Below are 24,932 nucleotides of genomic sequence, written 5' to 3' on the forward strand. Positions count from 1 at the left end.
TCAAATAAATTAAATAAAATATAAAATGTAGTAAAAAATAAAATGTATAAATAACTATTGATGTATAAATAACTACAGAACAGTAAAAATCTCAGCTTGTAGTCCTACTCAGATTTCTTTCTTTTTTTTTTAACCTAACTTTTCCACACATTGTATAAAGAACAACATTACAATTCCAGCTCATAGCCCTATCAGTTTCATTCAACTTTCATGTTTTTTGTCAGAAAAATTAACTTGTCTACACTGTCCACAGAAAGGGAAGATCTGCTGGCAGTAACAATGTCTCCTGCTGTAAAAAATACCCTCTCACTAGGGACAGAGGTAGCAGGTACAGCACACTAGCGCTTTGCTAACTTGGCAATACGAGGATATGTGGACTCATTGGTCATCCCCATACAAGTAGGTTGGAATCCAGGGAAATGCAGTCCACTGCCTTGTATGAGGCAACCTCTTCCTTCACCAGCTGCAAATTAGGCTTTTTTCCCACCTGAGTCTTGAAGATCTCACCAAACAGTTGAGCCATGGCTGACTTCTTGACAGGAGGAGATGATTCAGATGCCTCTGGGTGTCCTCTCTCAGGAGATGAACTGACTGCTGTTGCCCTGTGGCCTCCTCACTCTGCAAAATAAAATGACAAAACTTTAATATCTGTTTACTACTGACACTGTAGCAGCAAGTGTTTCAAATTAAGCAATGAAGACATTTTATGTACAAGAAAATTAATACCTGTTCTTCTTCCATGGTTACAATCTCTGCGATGAGGCTGTTGTAGATTCTGTCAAAACAGGCATCATCCACATGAGGAAGGGCCTTGAACGTTGGGTCAAAAGCTCTGCATTTGTGGAAGAAGTCACTGTCTTCCTCTTTGGGTTCCATAGAGTTGAGCACTGGTTTTGAGGGGCAGGATCATTGATACTGAAGGTGAGGATTCAGTGCTCATCAGTGTTGTGAGGATTTTTAGTGGTTTAAGGACCTCAATTACCTCCTCTGCCATTCTCACATCCTAGTCAGACAATGTGGTTATGTCTTTGTTCTTCTTGAGGGCACTTTCTGTCAGTGCTGAGTACACAGTTGTTCAATGTACCTCTCAAGCATATCATAACTGGACTTCCAGCAGGTGGTAACATCATGAATAAGGGTGTGTTTTGGTAAGTTAAGCATCTCCTGTTTGCTCTCCAATATGTGTGCTGCTGTTGGGGTACGGTGAAAAAAAAAAGACACTCTGCCTAGCACTCTGGATACCTGGCTGAGTCCTGTTGCTTTCTGTGATGCTAAATTAATTGTGTGCACAAAGCATCCAATTTGGGGGCCCAGTCCAGCTTCACGGACTGAATTAACAATATTTCTAGCATTGTCTGTTGTGACAGGAACTGTAGTTGCTGGTCTCTCTAACTTCCATTCCAACACTGCCTGATTAAGTCCCTCTGCCAGATTTGTGCTTGGATGTTGTTCACAAATAGGTCAAGTTTGCAGAACATGGCATACCATGTTCCAGTCAGGGGTGATGTGATGAGCAGTCACTGTTAAGTAGCTCTCGATAGCTCTTGATGTCCACACATCAGTCGTGAGTGTGACAGCAGATGCCTTGGCCAAGTCGTGGACAACAGTAGCTTTTACTTTTTCATAAAGGGCTGGTATGACTTTCTGACTAAATTGTGAACAAGAAGGAATTTCATACCGAGGCTCAGTCACCTTCAATGTGTTTAAAACCTGTGTTTTCAACAACTGAATATGGTCAAAGATCTGCTGCTATAAAAACGTCAGTGGCATTTGTTATTGCTTTGGCCTGATCTGAATTACCATTGGGAGGCTGTTTAAATGACGAAGGAATCAGCATTTGCGCTACACTCCCTTTTTCCTTTTAGCAATGATATCCACATCAGAGTCCTGCACAGGTCCTGTTTGATAAACCTGCACCTCACCTGCACCAGCAGTTATTAACAGCATACCCGACACAAACGCTAATTTTAGTCCGTACCCGACCCGACTGACATCAAAACCGCGTCCCACACCCGCATTAAATCTCCTACATGAGGTAGACAAAAATAATTTCATCATCTCATCTAGCCTAACACAAGCAATAAAACATTAGGCATTCTATATGTCGCTGCTTTTAATTAGACATTGCATTAAACAACTCAAGTAAAATAATAGAACAAAGAATGTTTTAGTAGGCCTATTTAACTGTAAGCTTAAAGCTAGTAAATATTTTAGCAGATTCACTCAGCATTTAAACATGGTTGTCTCTTCTTAAATTCAGCAGGGTTTACCTGGCCGCTTCAGTGGCGCATTGCTGCCACATACATAATATTTTTTCCACTCAATTATGTTAATTAAACAACATCTTTTCTCGTAAAATTGAGATGTTATGTCATTAAAACGACATCTTTTCTCATAAAAACGAAATATGTCGTTAAAGGTGCAATATGTAAGAATTTTGCAGTAAAATATCCAAAAAACACTAGGCCAGTGTTATATATTTTGTTCACTTGAGTACTTACAATATCCCAAATGTTTCCAACTATTTGTAAATCTTGAGAAAATTGCAATTTTAATCAAGGCTGTGTGTGAGGAGTCGCCTCTCCATTGCGTCATACACGCGTTACCCTCGGTTTTATTTTGTAGAAACCATGGAAACACCAAAGACGCTTTAATACATTACATGTTTTAATAGACAAGTGAACAAGTGTTTGGTTACATTTATAGACAGAAATCTAATTGTTGTTATTTAGCTCAACACATTTAGTCTAATTGTTTAAATCTAATTTTCTTGATTTCTTTGCGAGTACCATGCTTTACCATGCCTCAGAGAAAAAAACCTATTTTGTGAAGTAGCTAACATAGCATAATCAGATGCAGCTTTATTTTTAGTAACAGTAATACAGAATTTTCTCCATCATACAATACGTTTTAAAATTAATTGCATATCATTTATCAACACAAGCCATTCAGCATTTAATATGATATTCTAAAATCAATCTAGCTTACTGCAGTGTGCAACAAGTGTCTCACAGCAGCCACCGAGCGAACGCACAGAGTAACGTTATAACATCATTTTCAACACTCTCAAATGTATCTAATATGATAAACAGAGCTGTTACGTTAATAATGCATTCATGAACATGATTTCTTCCCGAGTCCTATCCCAATTCTATTCCACCGTCCGTTGAGGTGAAGACCATATGTCCTAAGATTCTGCGCTCAAACTTGCCGTCATCAAGCTACGCCTTTGTTTTTAATTGGCCTCTAGCGACCTCTAGCAGACAGAAAATTTTACATAGTGCATCTTTAAAATGACATCTTTTTCTCGTTAAAATGACATATTTTCTCATAATAACGAGATATTATGTTGTTAAAGCAACATATTTTGTACATGACGTGTACGTTTACCTTTAGGCTATCTGATCTATAATAGAGAATTTTTTGCCTAGTCTAAATCAGTGCCTTTATCAGACTTCTGTGGTACCGGAAGCAAATGTAGTGTAAAAAAGCAAGCAAATATAGTGTAAAATACCTTTCGATGCCTGTATCAATGGCTGTGCCCAAAGAGTAATGAACACAATATTATTGTTTTATTGGCATATATCCCCATTTGTAAATGCAGTTTCTAATAATAAAGCACAATTTTATCATTTAGCATTCCTTATTTTCTGCAAAATAAGTCGCACATGATGTCACATGCATCAGGTCAGACTTTTTGAGAGGAGAAAAAAGGTCACCCATCGGGTACCCACCCGCGTACAGGACTCCGATCCACATTCATGTGGTGCCGTTTCAAAATGAGTTATCAAGTTTGACGTGTTGCCAGAAACATACACGATCACTGCTAAACAATGTCTCCACACTGCTTTCGTCTTATCCACCTGTCTCTGTCCATTGTCATAATTCACTGGGAAACCCGAAATGTTCAGAAACAGGAGACCTTAATGATAAGGGAGGGTCTGCAAGCTCTGACTTCTCATTTGGATTGCCATGATGACATTCACTAGCTAGAGGCTAGGCTAAGCGTGCGGTGTGTGTGTAGTGCACTGAATAGTATGCATATGCACTGAATATGCACTGGAAGTGTGAGACGGAGAGTAAACAAACTTGCGGTCCGCCACTTAATATGTTCGTGTGGGAACTCAGATTTGACGTATGTTCTGTAAGTAAAACAAGGATTGCATTCGGTACATATGTGCACTAAACCAAAAGTCCTGTACCGAAACGGTTCGGTATGAATACGTGTACCGTTATACTCCTACAATACATTTAACACAGTGCAGAAGTCTGCACTTTAAGGAAACTGCTTTACAGTCATATGGTTCAACACAAAAGAATGAATTCTAGGAAGGATTTGGCAGCGTACCTTCATTTTAAAGGTATGTAAGAATTTTTATGTTAAAATATATTCTCTTAACCCAGCTTATTATTTATTGACTACTTTTAGTATGCCATTTATGGGTTTATCTCGCCAAAGTGTAAACTCTTTCCAGCCTAAGTTTGGGCATGGCTACTATAGTAGATGGAGCCAGAGGGCATTCAGCTTCGGTTACAAAAGTGCAAGCCAAAATTCGCTGCATTTAATTCTTCAAAGTAACCATCAAAGTGACAACTCTCGTTCATTAAACACAAGCACAAACGTGTAAAATGTTCACGAAACTATTATTATATAAATTGACACATTTTATGGATGAGCTTTATGATGTTGTGGTATATTGTAAATGCTGATGAGTTTAAATATTGTGAAATAGTCAAAGGCCTTGATGTTCTAAAGGAAATGTCACAAGAATTACCTTTTAAGGCCAAGATTAGTCATATGATGGTCATTTCCTCTGTACAAAACTCAGCAGTTTAAATGAATAAACAATTAAAATAGTTCACCCAATGACAATGAAAATTCTGTCATGATTTACTCACCCTCATTATTTAAAAAAAAAAAAAAAAAAAAAAAAATACCTGCATGGAGATCAATGATGTCAAACCTGAAGTGACAACTTCATACAGCATATCTAAATAAACATGAAAACAAATTAGAAAGCCATTCAGTTTGGAAACAATAGGAGCATGAGAAAATAAAGAATTTTCATTTTGAGTGAACTGTTCCTATAAGGAATAAAGGTCTTGTGTGGCACAAATGTCTATCATCAAGAAACAACACTTTCAGAAGAATAAAGGTTGCTAACTTTGTCAAACTGGAAAATAGATTTCATGTATGATAATGTGACATGTAACAGAATGATCACAGCCATTTTACACCACCCAGACAATCACATTTTAGGACATTATAGTGTATAACCATGTTATGTTGTTTCTCTCTGCAGAATGTTTTCATTAGTTATCTGGAGATGAGGAATCTTTTGTATTAAAACTGTAAGTTAAGTTTAAGTTTAATTTTAAGTTTAAGTGCCTTAACTTTGTTTAAAAAAGTGGTTGGGACAGGAATGTGTGTGTGTGTGTGTGTGTGTGTGTGTGTGGTGGTGGTGGGGGGAACAACCCTGCTGGTTGTGAAGACTGAATATCACAAATGTACAATTGCCTAAAAATATTCACAATTTAATGACATAGAATTCATGTTTAATGGGATAGTTTCATCCTTACATCTACAATAACAAAATATATTGTTAGTCTCGAGAGTATTTACATTAGTGAATAAATATATAGATCTGCACAAAGTATTCATTAATCCTAATGGGCTAGTGGTTGAATTTTTGTTAAGCGTGCCAGAGAATCTGGGTTCTAATACGGCCTCATATAGCTTTTTTTTTTTTTCTCTTTAAAACCAAAGATGTTCATCAGTGACTGTATATCAAAAGCAGGGAGGGACACGTTATGTGCATTTTGTTTTGTGATTTCACAGGAATGAATAGAGCGTCTCCGCAATGGTGTTAAGTGAACAGTTTGTCCGTCTAAGCCAACACATGCTTGCCCTGAAGCAGCGGTCAAAACCATTGAGGTATGAGTGTGGTGTATAGCCCTGTATTTCTTCATGAGCCCGATGGGCCAACACTTATTTACGGCCCATGGACCAGGCTTCGGGACGATTTTCACATCATAACTCAGAGGCAGACCGGGCCGGGCTATGATTTTTGATGCATAACTACTTGCAGAACGAACATGGCGCCAGTTCCATTTTTTCCATAAGTACAATAGAGAAGGCGTAGAACATACAGCGTAAGCTTTTTGAAGAATGCGAAAGTGCGATTTTGGAGGAACCCCTTGTGATTCGATCATTTGTTTATATAAAGCATATACATTTAAAAAAAATTTTTTTCAAAAATGACCGATTGTTTCGCTAGATAAGACCCTTATTCCTCGTCTGCATCGTTTAAAGCCCTTTGAAGCTGGACTGAAACTGTAAATTTGACCTCAACTGTTTTGAAGTCCACTATAAGAAGAATAATCCTGGAATGTTTTCAGAAACCTTAATTTCTTTTCGACTGAAGAAAGAAGGACATGGACATCTTGGATCGCGCTCTGACAACAGCAGTGATGTCTAGCACTCGTTGAAGTATATGCGCGAGACATCACTGCCGTTGTCAGAGTGCGATCAGACCTCACTAAGCGAATGCTGAACGCAGTTGGACATAGTGGTGTTTTAGAGGTAAAAAATGATATAAATACTGTTCGGTTTCTCGCACAAACTGATTGTTTCATGTCTTAGGACATTTTCATTTTTGGGTGAACTATACCTTTAATGGCTGCAACAAAGGCTGCATTATGGGGAGGCTTAAAAAAAAAAAAAAAAAAGGTGATCCAGTCGGGTTCGGGCTGAAAATTCTGACAAGCTGTCGGACACGGGCCAGGCAGGGCCTGAGCGTCTCGAGCCAAGGCCGGGCTAGGGCCTAGATTTGTGGCCTGTGCAGGGCTCTAGTATGGTGTGACCCTTACATGGCTCCAAGGAACCCGCAAGACCCGCAGAACGTGACCTCTTGGTGAAAGGGGGTGGTCGCTCACTGCCAGACCACGGCCAGTATGACCAAGAGTCTGAGGAAACTGCCCTTTTGTTGATAATTTGCGGAACACAAAAAAAACTCTTTTAAAGGAAACAAAAGATTCTCCACCTGGCCCTCCTCTGGGGGAAGGACTGGTGCGATCACCAGTGGTTCAAAGCAGCTCCCTCTATCTCCGGGTTGCCAATTTCAGGGGGGTGCTTTGATGGACGTTTGGAGGGTTAAGCAGTGGCCTGAGGAAGGGGCTACATCACCTTCCTGACGGGGGCTCGATGTTGCACTTAAGATGTTGTTTCTGGCCACGCCAGAGCAGGTGTAAAAGCCGCAGGGGGATGCCCTTGGCAACGAGCAGACTGGAGGCCAGCTTTCAGCGGCAAGATGTGTTTGATGGCAAGATGTGTTCGACTCAAAAAGTATTTTCTTCGCTTCATAAAATTAAGGTTGAACCACTGTAGTCACATGGATATTTTAAGCCATGTCTTTACTACTTTTCTGGGCATTGAAAGTGTAAATTAACTTGCTGTCAAAGGAGGCCTCACTGAGCCATCAAAAATATCTTAATTTGTGTTCCAAAGATGAACGAAGGTCTTACTGGTGTGGAACGACAAGAGGGTAAGTAATTTATTTTTATTTTTGGGTGAACTAACCCTTTAAGGATCTATTAGCCTGCACCATCTAGAGTTTCATGACAGAACTTTGCATTTGTACCCCTTAAAAATGTTATAATTATTGTACATTTTTCTTTCTGACAGTGAAGCAACTTAATATAACATATAGAATTAAATTAATATGAGAACACTGGTGTGTATATATTTGCTACTGTACAATTTCACTCATGGCTCATCCAATCAGATTACAGAGCCAGAAGCGTCTTGCTCTAGTAAGAGGTTGTGTCTGTGCACAGCACTCATTTGACTCGCCATGGATTCTAGAATGTTATATAATCATCTTTTGCATTCTCAGTTTTTAGAGGTCTTCACTTCTTTTCCAATTCATGAGACTGAATTGGCTCTACTCTTCCAGAGTTTGGAGGTTCCATATAGTGTCATCTGAATGGATCTTGTTGAACATTAAAAAATAAATAAATAAATAAATAAATAGAATTGTTGGAGGTGTTAGCTATGTAGTGCTTAGTGTGTGTTCAATGATACATCAAGAAAATTTGCTTATATGTTTGATGTATTTTAAATTGGCATTAAGGTAGAAGTGTTCCTGATATTTTTGGGCATTACTGTATATTTTAAAAACAAAATATAGAAATAGTACAAAATGTAGGCCTTTTTAGAGCAAAAAATTGAAAATATATGCTTTTTCCGTTTGTTTCGTTTTGACATGTAGCTCATTTATTCATTTGGCAGAGATTTCCTGTGCCTGTTTCACACAGCATGAGTAAGAAAAAGTGGAAGCTGAGTGGAAGCAGCACACACACATTGTGTTTTCAGCAAGCGCACAAGCTGACTACATAGTCTTAATGGTACCATGCTTTTGTTTAGAATTATCAGCATACTCTGTGGTGAAGCAATAATGCCCACTTCTCCCACACACACACCATATAATATGCTTTGTAGTGAAGTTTAGATGCTTCAACTTAAGCTATACTTATACTTTAAATTTATTTAAAATGCTTTTGTGTTTTTGGGCAACTCCTAGTCTCGGTCTGGATTCTATCGCAGCTTTCCAAAGACCTCCCAAGTGGACGTTTGACTGACATGTCACGCAACCAATCACAGTTTGTTTTGTTTCGCATTATGTTTAGGGGCGTGAAAATGTAAAGTCGATGTCCCTACAATAACAGACTGGTGTGCATAGTAAATTATTCTTTCAAGAATGTTGTGCAAGTTTACAGCAACAATGGAGACACGAAATTCAATACTTTTGAAAATCCAGCGTTTAGTTGATCCTAGTAAGCACTCGTTGTCACAGTTGTAAGCACGATGACATTCTTCTTCCACGAGGGTGTCTGCAGTCATGGCATTTGTTTCCAGGCGGACCATTAAAGAATGCGATACACACGTCTCCCGGACATCCAGTAGAATTCAACCAACCAGATGACGACTTCGAAAATCCTGAAGTGTTTCCAGTTAAGTGTGCCATATGCATCAGATGTTCAGCCAACGGTCCATGGGCGTGAAGTCTAAGGCTGGGACAAGGCAACTCCTGGCAACAGTGTGTTATTGTTTGCTTTTTTCTTTTTACACAGTTCTGAAAGTCATATTGTAACTATGCAAAACACAGAGAAACATCATGCTTTTATGGTGAAATTGCTTTTTTCTCATGTCAAATTATTTTGACCATAGACAATGCACTGTCACTTTAATCGATGGTGAGCACTGCAGCAAAAACAGACTTACTGCCAAAATAATCACAACATTGCTCCTATAGGATGGGCTGGCCATGATGCCAGTTAGTTAAATAGTGTAAGACAGCTCTCTTATCACAGCAGCTTGGTTCTCCTTGACATCTTGCTGAATGAAATCGGGGGTGAAAAAAAAGCCCTTCATCAATCATTTGTTGGGTTGGTTTACATTTAATAGCAAGCCATGGGTGGGTGACAATTTTAAGGCTGCTGCATTGCAGAAATTGAGCCGCTGCTCATCACACTCCTTGCCCTGTTTCTCCTCTCATATGCTTGGTTTCACCGTATGACAGATAACACAAAGAATCAGACTGCATATGTATATAACAATTTGTCTCTGCAGGACAAATTCATTAAAAATAAATAAATAAATAAATAATAAAAATCTTTTTGACCTGTTATTATCCTCATGTCGTTCTCAGTCTATTCTCTATTGAAGACAAAAAGAGAAATTGTATAGATCTTAATGTCTTAATTATCTTAATGCTGTTCTGTTCCAACAATAGTTCTTACCCAGCCAACAAATTTTTCTTCTGAGAATGTTTTCCAAACATTCAGTTTTGGTTAGGAAATGCTAAAATGTCCAGTTTTCTTGATGTTAGTGGAATGATTTTTGTATGATGTTCCTGAAACATTCTTTCAACTTAATTTTTACTAACAACTAAACATTATAGAAACGTTGATTTGTAACTTTTTTCAGTAACATTAAAATGTCCACTTTCCTTAATGTTAATAGAAGGTCATTTAAAAGGTTCAGTATGATGTTCCTGAAACATTTGAATACCTGCTGTTACCAAGCAGAATCACTAAAGGAAAGAGAAACAAGAACAGAAACTACAACTGACTTCCAGCCACAGCTTTAGATTAAATCAACTGAAGATAAAAGAAGACATTAAGGCCCGGTTTCACAGACAGGGCTTAGCCTAAACCAGGATTAGGCCTTCATTCAGTTAGGATATTTAAGTAACTTTTATAAACGTACACTAGAAAAAAACATTACTGGTGTACATCTTGAGACAAAACAATGGCACTGATATATTTCAAGGTATGTCAGTGCAAGTTTCTTTCAGTTAAAACAGCTCAAACATTGTCTAGTCTAGGACTAGTTTAAGCCTTGTCTGTGAAACCGGGGGTAAATCTCTCAAGATCTCAGCAACATTCTCCACAACCAGCATTATGAGCTTCCCTTATTACTAAGCAATTTGATTTTATTTCTTTCAAACATGAACAAAAGTTCTTGTTGAGATAAACAGAGGTTTAAAATGTTCATGTTTGGTTGAAAATAAGTTTCGTTTAAACTCATTGTGATGGTGATCAGTGTTTTCTTTAGTTGGGCTCTTGACCCTTGACTTTTGTTAACTTATTTTTCTTTCAGCAATTGCAAGTGTTCTCAGCACACATTTGAGTATTGCTCAAGAAAGCGAAAGATGAAAAAGCTGATTGTCATGTCTGTTTTAATGACTATAAAATGACTGCTTCCTCCGTAGGTTCATGACTGGTTTAAATATTTTTTGAAGTTGAAGCATTAATAAGTTAAAGGTGCCCTAGAATGCTTTTTCACAAGATGTAATATAAGTCTAAGGTGTCCCCTGAATGTGTCTGTGAAGTTTCAGCTTAAAATACCCCATAGATTTTTTTATTAATTTTTGTAACTGCCTATTTTGGGGCATCATTAAATATGCGCCGATTCAGGCTGCTTCCCCTTTAAAACCTCACGCTCCCCGCCCCCGAGCTCGCGACTCTATAATACATTGCTTAACAACGTTCACACAGCTAATATAACCCTCAAAATGGATCTTTACAAAATGTTCGTCATGCATGTTGCATGCATGCATCAGATCATGTAAGTACATTATTTATTTGGATGTTTACATTTGATTCTGAATGAGTTTGAGGCTATGCTCTGTGGCTAAAGCTAACATTACACACTGTTGAAGAGATTTATAAAGAATGAAGTTGTGTTTGTGAATTATATAGACTGCAAGTATTTAAAAATGAAAATAGCGACGGCTCTTGTCTCCGTGAATACAGTAAGAAACGATGGTATCTTTAACCACATTTAACAGTATATTAGCAACATGCTAACAAAACATTTAGAAAGACAATTTACAAATATCACTAAAAATATCATGATATCATGGATCATGTCAGTTATTACTGCTCCATCTGCCATTTTTTGATATTGTCCTTGTTGCTTACCAAGTCTGATGATTCAGCTGTGCAGCTCCAGACGTTAATACTGCCTGCCCTTGTCTAATGCCTTGAACATGGGCTGGTATATGCAAATATTGGGGGCGTACATATTAATGATCCCGACTGTTACGTCACAGTCGGTGTTATGTTGAGATTTGCATGTTCTTCGGAGGTCTTTTAAACAAATGAGATTTACATAAGGAGGAAACAATGGTGTTTGAGACTCACTGTATGTCATTTCCATGTACTGAACTCATGTTATTCAACTATGCCAAGGTAAATTCAATTTTTGATTCTATGGCACCTTTAAAAAGTAATAAATTCAGTTGTTGTAATAGAAAGATCACTTGTAACACCAAAGAGATCTGTGTGAGATCTTACAAAAACACTAAACCTCTTGTGTAAAAGTTGAGACACACTTAGACATCAACACGCATCATACAAACCTCAACAATGGTGACAATCAAAAAAAAAAAAAAAAAACAACCCAACAACAACAACAACAACAACATCAAAAATCTAATTTAAATGGTAAAAGAATTCAGCTGCATAATTTATTCATACTGCAATGCATACTCGGAGCCATGAATAAGTACAATTTATATAGGCCTAGCTTTAAGTGTGAGAACCCTGCTTTAAGGTTTGTGTCTATAGGGAAATTGACTTTCAAAAACAAACCCACCGTAAAAGAATATATATTCACTGAAGTACAAAGTGTGACCGCAAGCCCCCATATCCACCATGTCATGTTATGTAACAACCCTTTTTTGTTATAGGTCTAAAGGTTATATAGGTCTCCATAAATCCTCTTAGTTTATAAAGCCTGTCTCAACTATGTTCTTTAAAGTTATAAGCAGTTTCTTTCTGTCATTCTTTCATTTTTTCATCTCCTTTTGTTGCTGTCCTTCTCTTGAGATGTCTTGTTTCTTTGTCTGAAGCACTGGCTACATTGTTTTCATTCTTGAAAGTAACTAGGCTGGCTTTGACATTTTCAACACAATTACTAGCCTCTCTCTACACAAAATACTGAAAGATCTTTTGTCCAGCTGTGTTCAACTAAAAATGTTCATCTGCAGCATCATGACTGTCTCCTGTCCACTCTAACCAATCAAATTCCTGTGGTGTGACAGTGGCAGTCCATCACTGGAGGCAAATAAGGCTCATCCTCCCAAAGTATTATATAAAAAAAATAAGTGTTATTCTAAATTTCTCATTTATTAAATCAAATTAAAACAGTTTATCTTTTAACTATTGTACATAACTCAGATGCATAAAATGTATAATGTACCATTTTTTTCCTTTAATGTGCAGTTAAAGTATTAATCACAGCAAAAATTCCAAAGGAGGCTGACAGAAAAACTCCTCTTAACTCCTCTCAAACAAAATTTGGCCAAAATATTGATGCAGTCTAAATAATTGAAAGATCTCAAAACAAGTAAAAGACTAAAATGACAAGAAAGGTGTAATGCCACACCAGCAGAGCCAAATACAGGAAATATGTCATGTAACTGGTCAAGTGCAAAGACAGCAAGTGGGGGTATTTTGACAGGGCATGTGTGTTTGCTCATTGCGAATTATTGCCAGTTCATCTGCCTTACCAAGCGTTTCCATTGTTTTCTGCCTGATTGTCTTGTGTATGATTCTGCCTGATTTTCTGGTTTACACTTGTTGGATTATCTCTTTGCTTTGGTAGCCTGATTTAGACTGATGACTGTGTTTGGACCTTTTGCCTGTTTACTCACCTCTGCCTTTTGGATTGCGTTTGTATATGTAACCAGATTGGACTGCTACTGTGGTTTTGATCTATTGCCTGGCTTAACGTTTCTGTCTCTTAAACCTGCTGCTAATAAACACCCGCAAATGGATTCTAATGCTGCCTCAGCCTTGTAGTTACAAAAGAAGTTACAACATCCTCTGAAAATTCCTTCATGTCCTACCATTGCTGTGTGTTTTCTAGGGGTGACTATGAATAGTCGATGATTCGAATCTTCGATAGGAGGAGTCTGATTCGACTACCAATCTCACAGTCGAATCTTCGCAGAGGTTTTATGAAACGAGATATGGGTGCACTCAATATCTGATTTTACACAGACATACCAGTTCTTTCCCAATAGATTAATATACAGCCTATTATGTTAATACTATAAATAAAAATGTGAAAAGAAAGAAGCTTTTAATAAATATTTTTAATATGCGTGAATAAATCCAACCACCCCTGTGACCGATTTAAGTTTCACTTCCATGATCCGTGACCGACAGAGGAGGTAGGGATCTTTGCGGCAGGGATTAAATCTTTAACAATGTCTGGGATAAAGTGTACAATTGGATGCACTTTGAAATGGTAAAAGATGATCCAAAATACATATGATGCAAGTTTTGCCAACAGCTCATGTCCTAGAACTCAACAACGATAAACACTGCGGTGCGCTTCTGCCAGCCAACGAGCTGACTATAGCACGCTATTTGAAAAGACTCAAACGGACACAGGCAGATCGATTGAAAGACTGGATTTTTCTCTCTCTATCAGGTAGGGTAGCTACAAGTGATTTCAAACTATTTCAGCCAGATGTAATTTGATTTTTGGATGCTGTGAAAGTTTAGTTTCCACCTCACTAAACATGAAAAGACATTTATAAGTTGTCACATTCATATAATCTTTGAAAGTGATTAAGAAAGCATGGGACTGGGCTCCAGTTCCCCTATGTCTGAATTAATTTAATTTAATTAATCCTGATATTTAAAATTCTGTCCATCATTATGAATAACTACACAGGAAAAAATGAGTAACTCATTATTAACACTCTAGTAACCAGTGGTGTAATGTAACAAAGTAATAAACTTTGTTGTACAGTATTTTTTGGGGGGAAAATCAGTTTTTTTTTTTTTTTTATATCATTTTTAACTTTTACTCCACTACATTTCCTAAATAAAATGTAAACTTTTACTCTATCTTTTTCCCAAACATTTTCGTTACTTACTACAAAATAAATAGGAAGAACACAGACTGCAAACAAGTGCTCGCACAACCGCGGTTGATTTCATTTTCCGGGTTGCGTCGTTGCTGGAGCGGCTGAGAAGAGCTGTCATTTACAGTACAAAGCTGCCTTAGAGGCGAAATAAAATTATCACTGATCTTGTAGAGTTTGTTTTGACACGTGACTGAGGCTGGTTGCACAGATGGGACATTTCAAAAACGGATTTAAAACAGAAAACAAAACTATGTTTACAGTTTACACTACAGTACATGTTTTCATATCATTTAAAGTAATTGTTTTTGACTAAATGCTGCATAGTGGGAACAGTAGTATGTTTGCCATCGAGGCTGCGAGGATGCTAAAATTAGCAGTACCTCACGGTTAAAACAGGACAAAAACACCACTGTTTAATGTCACATTGTTACCATTCATTTGCATCAGTTTATATCCATTTGTTCGCTGTTTGCATTCATTATCCAGCAAAGTTGCATATTTAAACTGTATTTCATCATGCAGCGACAGAAACATAACAAATCAGAAATTATTCGATTTCAGTTCTTTTTTTATTGGCACTTAACACATATTTATTAGATAATCATCAAGTTTTCTAAAATAGAGGTAAATAATGTGTGAAAGTATAAATATAATAGATATGCTTGCCTTTGTGTGTAAAGATGTAATTTTTAAGCATGACTGTTTGGATTTATATGAAATGATAACTTTCAATAAGAGTCTATTTGTAACATTAAAGGTTAATACAAGTATTGTTCATTTTTAATTTCAACATTTACATTTTAACATTTTAAAGTTGTCTCTTACATTAGTTATAATGCACTATGAATTAACATGAATGATCAATGTATAATTAATATATTAGTATTTTTTTATATTTAAAAATTACAATAAACATTTAGCCATTTTTTTAATTCAAAGAAACAAAAGTAAGAGGGTTAAAACTGAACACATTCTTGCTGCTCAAACTGTGTATAGAACAATTTTTAATTTTTTTTTTTTTGCTCCTTTTGTATTTTACATTGTACTTGTACTTTTACTTTCAATACTTAAGAATAACTTAATATATATAAAAAATACTTTTCGTACTTAAGTAAAAAAAAAAAAAAAAAAATCACATACTTTAAAACTTTTAATCAAGTAACATTCTAAACAGTGACTTTAACTTCTACCAAAGTCATTTTCTGGTAAGATATCTATACTTTTACTAAAGTATGGTTTTCAGAGTACTTTATACACCACTGGCTAGTAACTACTATTAACTAACAAGAAACTGATTAATGAATTACTAAGTAATGGTGCTCAGTTGAATGAGGTAGTTCACTTATTAGCTAATCAGCAACTACTATTTTTTTCATACCTACCAGAGTACTACCAGAGTAAACGAAGAGTAAACGAAGAAATGTCATATCGATCACAAGTTCAATATGGAGTACCGCAAGGCTCAGTACTAGGACCGTTGCTTTTCACTCTGTACATGCTATCCTTAGGAGATATCATTAGGAAGCATGGCGTTAGTTTTCACTGTTACGCTGATGATACTCAGCTCTATATTTCTTTGCGCTCTGACGAAACTTACCAATTCACAAAATTAATGGAATGCATAGCTGATATAAAAAATTGGATGACCAGTAATTTCCTACTACTAAATTCAGAAAAAACAGAGATTCTAACTTTTTGGACCAAAAACTTCTTCACATAATAACCTAGAATACTGTCTAACACTTGATGGCTGCTCTGTTAAGTCTTCGTCATCAGTTTAGGAACCTGGGTGTGCTCTTCGATACCAATCTTTCATTTGAAGGCCATGTTTCTAGCATCTGTAAAACCTGCATTCGTCCATCTTAAAAATATATCTAAACTACGACATATGCTCTCAATGAAAAATGCAGAACAGTTAGTTCATGCGTTCATGACCTCAAGGCTAGATTACTGTAACGCTTTACTGGGTGGTTGTTCTGCTTCACCTGATAAATAAACTACAGCTTGTACAAAATGCAGCAGCTAGAGTTCTTACTAGAACTAGGAATTTATGACCATATTAGCCCAGTTCTGTCAACACTGCATTGGCTTCCTGTTAAATATCGTATAGATTTTAAAATCTTGCTAATTACTTACAAAGCACTAAATGTTTTAGCTCCCCAGTACCTGGGCGAGCTCTTATAAAATTATAGTCCTTCACATCTATTGCGATCTCAGAATTCAGGCCAGCTGATAACACCTAGAATATCAAAATCAACCGCAGGCGGTAGATCCTTCTCCTTATTTGGCACCTAAAATCTGGAATAATCTGTCCTAGCATTGTTCGGGAAGCAGACACACTCTGTCAGTTTAAATCTAGACTAAAAACGCATCTCTTTAACCTGGCATACACATAACACATTATCAATTTATATTTTCAAATCCATTAAAGGATTATTAGGCTGCATAAATTAGGTCAGCCGGAACCGGGAACACTTCCTATAACACCAGATGTACTCGTTACATCGGAAGAAGAATGGCATCTATGCTAATATTAGTTTTTCTGTTTATCCCGAGGTTTATCGTAGTTAACCGGATCCAGGCCGTATCCAGGTGAGATCAAGGACCTGCACCTTGACACGACCACAACGCAGCCCTGAAGTATCAGCAGAGATTGAGTCAACTAGATCATCCACTGTGAAGGCCTCATCAACACGACAACCAGTAGCGCAGCTCCTCAACAACCGTCCATACCGGCGTGATGAATACGATTCCTTAACTGGATGGAACTGAAATAAATACTTTGAATGTTGTGATCCTATCGGACTTATGATAGCATCCTGAGTCGTAACAAAGCACTGTTTCGCCAGAGGAGAACTGGCCCCCCGACTAAGCCTGGTTTCTCCCAAGGTTTTTTTTTCTCCATTTTAACACCTATTTGCCACTTGTTTGCCACCTGATGTCACCTGTTGGAGTTTGGGTTCCTTGCCGCTGTCGCCTTTGGCTTGCTTAGTTGGGGACACTTGACATTTGATATTCAACAGTGCTTTGATCTGCCTGCATTGACACTATTCTTTAAGAGCTGCTGTGCAGCCAAAATAATGTAGCAGTTATCAATGTAAAGCTGCTTTGACACAATCTGCATTGTAAAAAGCGCTGTATAAATAAAGGTGACTTGACTTGACTTTACTACTACTAAGATCTGCTATATACAAGTTCATAATTAACATGAATAAGGCATAATGTATAATTAATTCTAAAGTGAAGATCATGGTAATACACTAGACTCAAGTATTACGAAATCATTCAGAAGGAATTACTAATTATTTGGATCAGTATTCTAAGGTGAAAAGCATGGTAAGTCATGATAAAACATGGCAAAACATGGTAAATACTGAAGTCATTGTAAGCTTTTGAGGTTTTTGTATGATTTTTAAGGTTTTGCATAGTAATTACTTCTGTAACACTTGAGTCATTAATAGTGAATTACCGTGATCCTTACTTTAGGACACTGATCCAAATAATTAGTAATCCCTTTAGAAGAAAGTAATAACACCTATCACTACTATCCAAAACCTTACAAAAAACTCAAAAGCTTACAATGACTTCCAAATAATTAGTAATTCCTTCTGAAGGATTTGATACTTGACTCATTACTAGTGTATTACCATGATCTTCACTTTAGAATTAATTATACATTATGCATTATTCACATTAATTATGAACCTGTATATAGTAGTCCTTAGTAGTCCCTGGGGAGGTATGAAAAAAATAGTTACTGATAAGCTAATAGTGAACTACCTCATTCAACTGAGCACTAATAGTTACAAATTCGTTAATCAGAGTTTCTTGATAGTTAATATTAGTTACTAGAATGTTAACAGTGTTAATGTTAATAATTACTCATTTGTTCCTGTGTAGTTATTCATAAATGATGAAACAGTATTATAAAGTGTTATTGATTCTCTATTTTTTAAAAGCATGTGCCTGGCTTGGAGTGTTAGCATGTGCGTGGCTTGGGCCTGGCTTACATTAGTACAGTATGTGCACCCCCTGCTAATAAAATCTCTAAGTAAAAAGATTATTATAAAGCTCATATACCATACTTAATCAATATAAGTCAAAATGTTACTTAATGTAGATGAATATAATTGTGTTTTATGTTATACTATAATAGCGTGACATGAAATGTTATATTATAATGTGATGAAAAATTGGGTACAAATTTAGCAATATAGTGGATGAATTATGTATTTAATGTATTTTCATGCATTTTCTGTAAAGCTGCTTTGAAACTATATGTATTGTGAAAAGCACTATACAAAATAAATGTGAACATGTGAAATGTGATTGTATATTACGATGTTATGATGATGAACTATATGCCTTTCTCCACTGACGTTTCTAAGTTGTTGCTGATTTTTAGAAGGCAGCTGTCTGACTCTGCTAGCAACACATTATTAGCTGTTTGATCAAATTAAAGCTAATCATATCAATTACCATTATGTGTCTGACGTAGTGAGCGATACATAAAACACATTACCATTCTGATACCTAAACTTGTAGACGATCCTGTATAATTCACTCTTCCACTTCTTCTCTGAATCAGTTTCTGGTTCAAACATAAATGGCTGAATTAAACCAGTATTTCCACTTGCCATTGTTTTTTCATACAGTAAAGTTGACAGAGTGGATCAGGTATTCTGAGCTTGTGTGATTGAGTCAAAGCGGGGACTAATATGCATATTCATATGTATACTACAGGTGCTGGTCATATAATTAGAATATCATTAAAAAGATCATTTTTTTATTGTAAATTATTTTTAAAAATGAAACTTTCATATATTCTAGATTCCCTAAATGTAAAGTAAAACATTTCAAAAGTTTTTTTTTTTTTTTTTTTTTTTTTTTTTTTTTAATAATTTTGATGATTAGAGCGTACAGCTCATGAAAGTCCAAAATCCAGTATCTCAAAATATTAGAATATTTATTTATTATTAGAATCAAAAAATGGATTTTCAAAACAGAAAAGTTCAAGTTCTTTAAAGCATGTTCATTTGTGCACTCAATACTGGATCGACTGTTTCTCATCTTTCTCTTGAAAATATCCCATTCATTAAATGACTGTAGGGATGGTCATTTAATGAAACTCAAATGTAAATATTCTAATATTTTGAAATACTGGATTTTGGACTTTCATTAGCTGTACGCTCTAATCAACAAATTAAAAAAAAAAAAAAAAAAAAAAACCTTTTGAAATGTTTTACTTTACATGTAGGGAATCTAGAATAAATGAAAGTTTCATTTTTTTTTAATTATTTACAATAAAAAAAATGAACTTTTTCAGTTACATTCAAGCTATTTTAAGTAATGAAGAAATTATTTTTGATGATCAAAGATGAGTTTTAACGGATACAATTATTGACTACAATGTGACTTTAAGATAAAAAGTCTTTTTGAAGCAAAGTTTAACACTAATCAAGGATTTGTTGATCCTGGGTTTTATTTTAAATCAAGTTGTGTTGCACCACTTAATTTTAAACACATATTAACTATGAAGAAAGACCGTTAGAATCATTAAAGGGCTAATCAAGCAGCATAGGCAGAGGGTGAACCGACGCCAGGCTAAAGAATCCTTAGTGCAACCCACCCTTAAAGTGCCTTAATGTACTAAAACAGTAATAATAAAAGATCAAATTCAGTTTAACCCTTTTCGATTATCATACTATATACAGTCGAACAGATGAGCCCAGAATATGAACGCAATGCGTTTTCTTTATAATGGTTTTCGATGGGGAAAAAAAACGCTTAATGAAAAACCTCATGTTGCATTCATTTTCTGTGTTCATTTGTTTGTCTGTACAAAGTATGCATTATCAATAAGGTGTATATTGAATTTGGTCTTTTAATATCACTGTCTTACGAAATTAGATCTTACTACAACTTTTACCTGGTAAAAATGTGTAAAGGGAGTCCACTGGGGGCGAGTGCAGGTAGAACCCAAGTGCAATATTTAATGATGATCCAAAATCCAAAATACAAACATGAACAAAAACAAAGACGTGACTTCACATAGCATGACTTGACTTGACATAGCATGACATGACTTGACTTGACTTGACTTGACTTGACTTGACAATAAACACTAACACACACCAAACAGCGGGTTACAATAAACAGTACATGACAAAGGAACACGGGGAAGACAATGGCTATAAATACAAGACCTGATAGAACACATGACTAAGACAACCAATGGGGAGGTGACACAAGGAACAAGAGAACCAATGACAGAACATGACTGAAAACCACATGACCATAAACACCCAATGAGAACATGACACATGGACTTAAGGAGAACATGAGGAGCAAGGAAACAAGACACAAACAAGCAACATGAATCAACTACAAAATAAAAGACATGGAATCATAAACGTGAACACCAAAACACCTGTGACAAAATGACTGGCAGGCAATAGAGGAAAATGTTTTGCCCTCCAGGGGGGCGTTCCCCTTTGGGCGTGACGTCACGTGAAAACTATCAATTGGCTGATGGCAGTCCTATGACATCACATGGAGTGCCTGCATTACACGTCATGAACTTAAGAGTTGCCTGAAGGAAGACGCACAGGCATGCCTGAAGCATGCCAACATGACGCAGCATCTCTTTTCCTTCTCAGGGAACTGAGTTACACACATAACCCTAATCCTTTTTGAGGGAACTCGATGGTGCGTCATCATGTTGATGCTATAGGGAACATTAATTAAGGAATAATTAACAACGGGCCATTGAATTATTAGAAAATAATGCACACCCTGGGTGTTATGAGGCCATGATGCAAAGCGAAGCGAAGCCTTTACACCTCAGGTTTGCATTATTTTCTAATAATTCAATGGCCTGTCGTCAATTATTCCGCTAATACTATGGTTACCACACCTCAAGACACCATTCTGATGTTGTATTTCAAGACATTTGTCAGGTTTTTGTCCATAAAACACTCTTGTGTGTGGGGCTAATTTCTTACGCATCTCATCCCAAGCCTCCTTTGCTAATGCGTAACGTCATTTCAGAACTAGTAACGGAGGCTTGAGGCTATTTATGCAGTTGAGAGAGAGTGTGTGTGAGAGAGAGAGAGAGAGAGAGAGAGAGAGAGAGAGAGAGAATAAGCATATGTGAATTAGCCTACCTGAGTCTGTGCATCTCTCACAGCAGCAGTGTCTCTACTAATAGTGAAAGTGTAAGTTTATCTATCTCAAGAACCAGTTATTACCTGGTGAGAATTGTCATGTAACTTTTAAGTTGCTAAACTATTTTACTGAGTAATTAGTCAGAGCAACGCTGACAACACATTTCTGTGCGAGTATGTGTCCTGTCCTGTGCTGTATGTGTGCGTTTGAGTGAGAGAGAGTGAGAGCAGGAGAGAGTATGCACTTTCAGGACATAAAACATATTTTGTGGCAAAAACCATGACAATAATTTTTCATTTTAATTCTATTGTTTACCTATATTTATTTTCTTGGTTGGTGTCATTGTGGGTTTTGTTTCTTTTGCTATTGTAGGCTGTAAGGACCTTTTGAAATAACTTAAATCATTTGGCGAAGTGATTTGGAACTGTAATGCGTTCAACACCTGCCTAGAACTACTTTAGCCATGTGTTTCCCTGAAAATAATTGCACACCTTGGAGCATTCGATAACCAATCAGATTCGAGCATTCAACAACTCCATTGTATAATTAAATACTTAACTGTCCACTCTAAAGACATGCAACTATTGCCCAGTAAGACCCCTATACTTTAGGTTTGCACATCTACATGTTTAACCAACTTCAACCTGTACTCTGCTCCTGCCTCTGCACCCTACTTCTTGGAGGGGGTGTGCAGGTAGCCACACTCACCTTCTGACCATCCCTCCAGGAGCTAGTCCCAAGTGATGGGTCAGAAGGCTTAAAAGGAGTCTGGACCCAGCAATGTACCGCCTGAAAGCCCTGATAAGTTTAGCCAAAGATGCCTGTCCATTTCTGTTATGTACAGAAAACAAAAACAAACAAAACAAAACAAAAAAATAAACAAATTAAACCATGTGTAATGTGCAATTCCATGGAAGATGAAGACGACGAGGATGACACAAGGATTATTAAATAAGAAAGCCAGCATGGGAAACAGTGTGTACATATACCAAAATAACAGACAGCTGTAATGATAATCAGTGTCCATAGAAACTAATGAGTGGCAGGAAACAAAGACAAAGAAACACACAGCTATGATGAAGTCCATTAAAAGCAAACTAACTGAACACAACTGTGACACCATGATCTTCAATCATACCAATATAAAAATGTTCTTTAAATAAATAACATAGACATTTCACTCTTTTCACTGCAGGGTGGGGGTGTCACAAACACTCATTCTTAGTTGAGGTGTTTACATGAAAGTTTTTCAATCTGATTGAGCCGTCAATTCTGATTAAAAATTGGATTATTTGGGTGCATGTAAATGTAGCCATTGTTTTTGTTCCAACATGGCAGAGACCTGGAGCATTACGTGGAGGAGTTCCCTGACATCTGCCATCTAGCCACCTGCGACAATGTCTATTTCATGGAGGGATTTCGGTGTGGTTTGGATGAAGATCTCCGCTTCGTCATGCCCCATGAAGATCCCTGCTGGACCCTGAGTAGTTACATTAACTTCGCGCTGTGGATGAATGGATCCGCGTTCACAGTGGGCAAAGCGGAGGATTCCAGCAGCCTCTTCCAGCCACACCCCACAGACGTCGCGCAACCAAACCCAGAGCACAGCCCACCAATACTCCGCACTATGGAGACAACAACGCCAGAGCCCCCCGCAGACGGAGAGCTTCTGCTTGCCACGAGCATGGAGCCTGTGACAACAGCGCCCACTAACTGCCCAAATGTGAGTCTGACCAGGGGTGTGAGCCAGCAACAGCTGTCCGCTGAGGGAATTTTGGTGTAGATTGACACTGGGGAAGGCTGGCTAATAGACTGGGACACTGTAATACTGCCTACCACCCTACCCCACCCTGATCTATGTGCATTTTTATCATCATAGCTGCTTTTCGCCAGCTTAGAGACTGAATCTTTGTCCTGTATAAAATGTGATCTGTTATCAGTGGTCCTGCCCAACCTCCCTCTCCCACCTCCACTATCTAGCACTACCAGTCCTCCGCCCAGTCTCAGCTGGATGCCTGAATCCCTTCATCTTCCCCTGTGACGCCTAGTAGCGATGTGAAGCCTTAAGGTTGTGTAGTCTCCAGCCTCGCCTGAGCTAAAGGATCCTGTGGTTCTGCCTCCGGCCTCTGATCCCCTCGTTCCACCTCGGTGCGTTGACCTGTCGGCTCCACCTTGACTCCTCGCACCCTCGGCTCCAACAGAGACCCTCGGCCTTATGGCTCCACCGGGTTCCCTCGTCCCATTGGCTCCACCTTGGTCAGTCGTCACCCTGCCTGCACCACGAACTTGTGAGCCTCCTGCTGTGCTCTGTCTCTCCACCCCTACAGTGACCCCAGCGGGCTTCTCCTTCCCTCCAGCTACACCTTGGTCCTTGGTCACACCGGATTTGCCTCAGTCCTCGGGTGATTTGGTTCCATCTCAGACGTTCATCGCTGCGGCTTCGCCCAGGTCTCCAGTGCCAGTGGTGTCGCTCGGGTCCATCAGCTCTCTGTCGCTGGGATCCCCTGACATCGGCTCTGTCTCCATCAGTCGTCATGCGGAGGTCGTCGGCCATGCCTACACCTTGGCTCTCCCTCCATCGATGCCTGCCGTGGACTGTCGTCTTCACAGTGCTCAGGGTCTATACCATCTGGCCACTACTCCCATCATCGCCCCCATGGATGCTCCCACCATCTGTTCTTCCGTGGAGTCTCTGCCTGTCTGCCTGCCTGTTAATGCCTGCCCTTCACCTACTCCTCTTCACCAGCCCTTCACCTACTCCTCGACCTCCTCCAAAGCCTCCACCCTTCATTCATTTGGCTTGTACTTAAGATGCTGTCTGTTCTCTTCTCAGTTGTCTGTTCTCAGTAATGCATAAGTTGAGTTTCTTCATTTGTACCTATTGGATTTACCTAGTGAGTTTATTATTGAAGACTTTTAACCCAATATTCCTCATCATTTTCTGCTATCTGCAACTATGCGTGACAGGGTTTTGTGAATGTTGTGAGAATGCTGTTAAGCAAAACAATCATGGTAAAAATAACTGTATTTTTTTTCTTTGTATAAATCAGTGTCAGCAGCAATATGACTAAAGACAGCAATGTTAAATAATTTAATGTAGTAATAATAATGACTACAAATAATTTATGAGAGTACTGAATTATTTTATTTGTGTGTCTTTTATATGTAGTGTATTTTTATTTATTTATTTATTTATTTATTTTTTAATTGTTTTTATTTCCAAGAAAGCTGAACAATATCTCTTGCAGAAGTGAAGCCTGGGGTGAAGATAGAAGATAACACACCCATGGATGGTGGCAAGTGTGACTTTAATCA

At 37.7% G+C, this 24,932-nt stretch overlaps 1 protein-coding gene across 1 annotated transcript in view; it reads right to left on the reverse strand.

Annotated features, from left to right (window-relative positions):
* opn7b (opsin 7, group member b) overlaps positions 1 to 24,932 on the reverse strand; it is a 61,109-nt gene that overhangs the window by 27,183 nt on the left and 8,994 nt on the right. The gene's annotated exons all lie outside the window — the stretch shown is intronic.

This window comes from Megalobrama amblycephala, linkage group LG9 (genome assembly GCF_018812025.1).
Source record: "Megalobrama amblycephala isolate DHTTF-2021 linkage group LG9, ASM1881202v1, whole genome shotgun sequence".
Taxonomy (NCBI): domain Eukaryota; kingdom Metazoa; phylum Chordata; class Actinopteri; order Cypriniformes; family Xenocyprididae; genus Megalobrama; species Megalobrama amblycephala.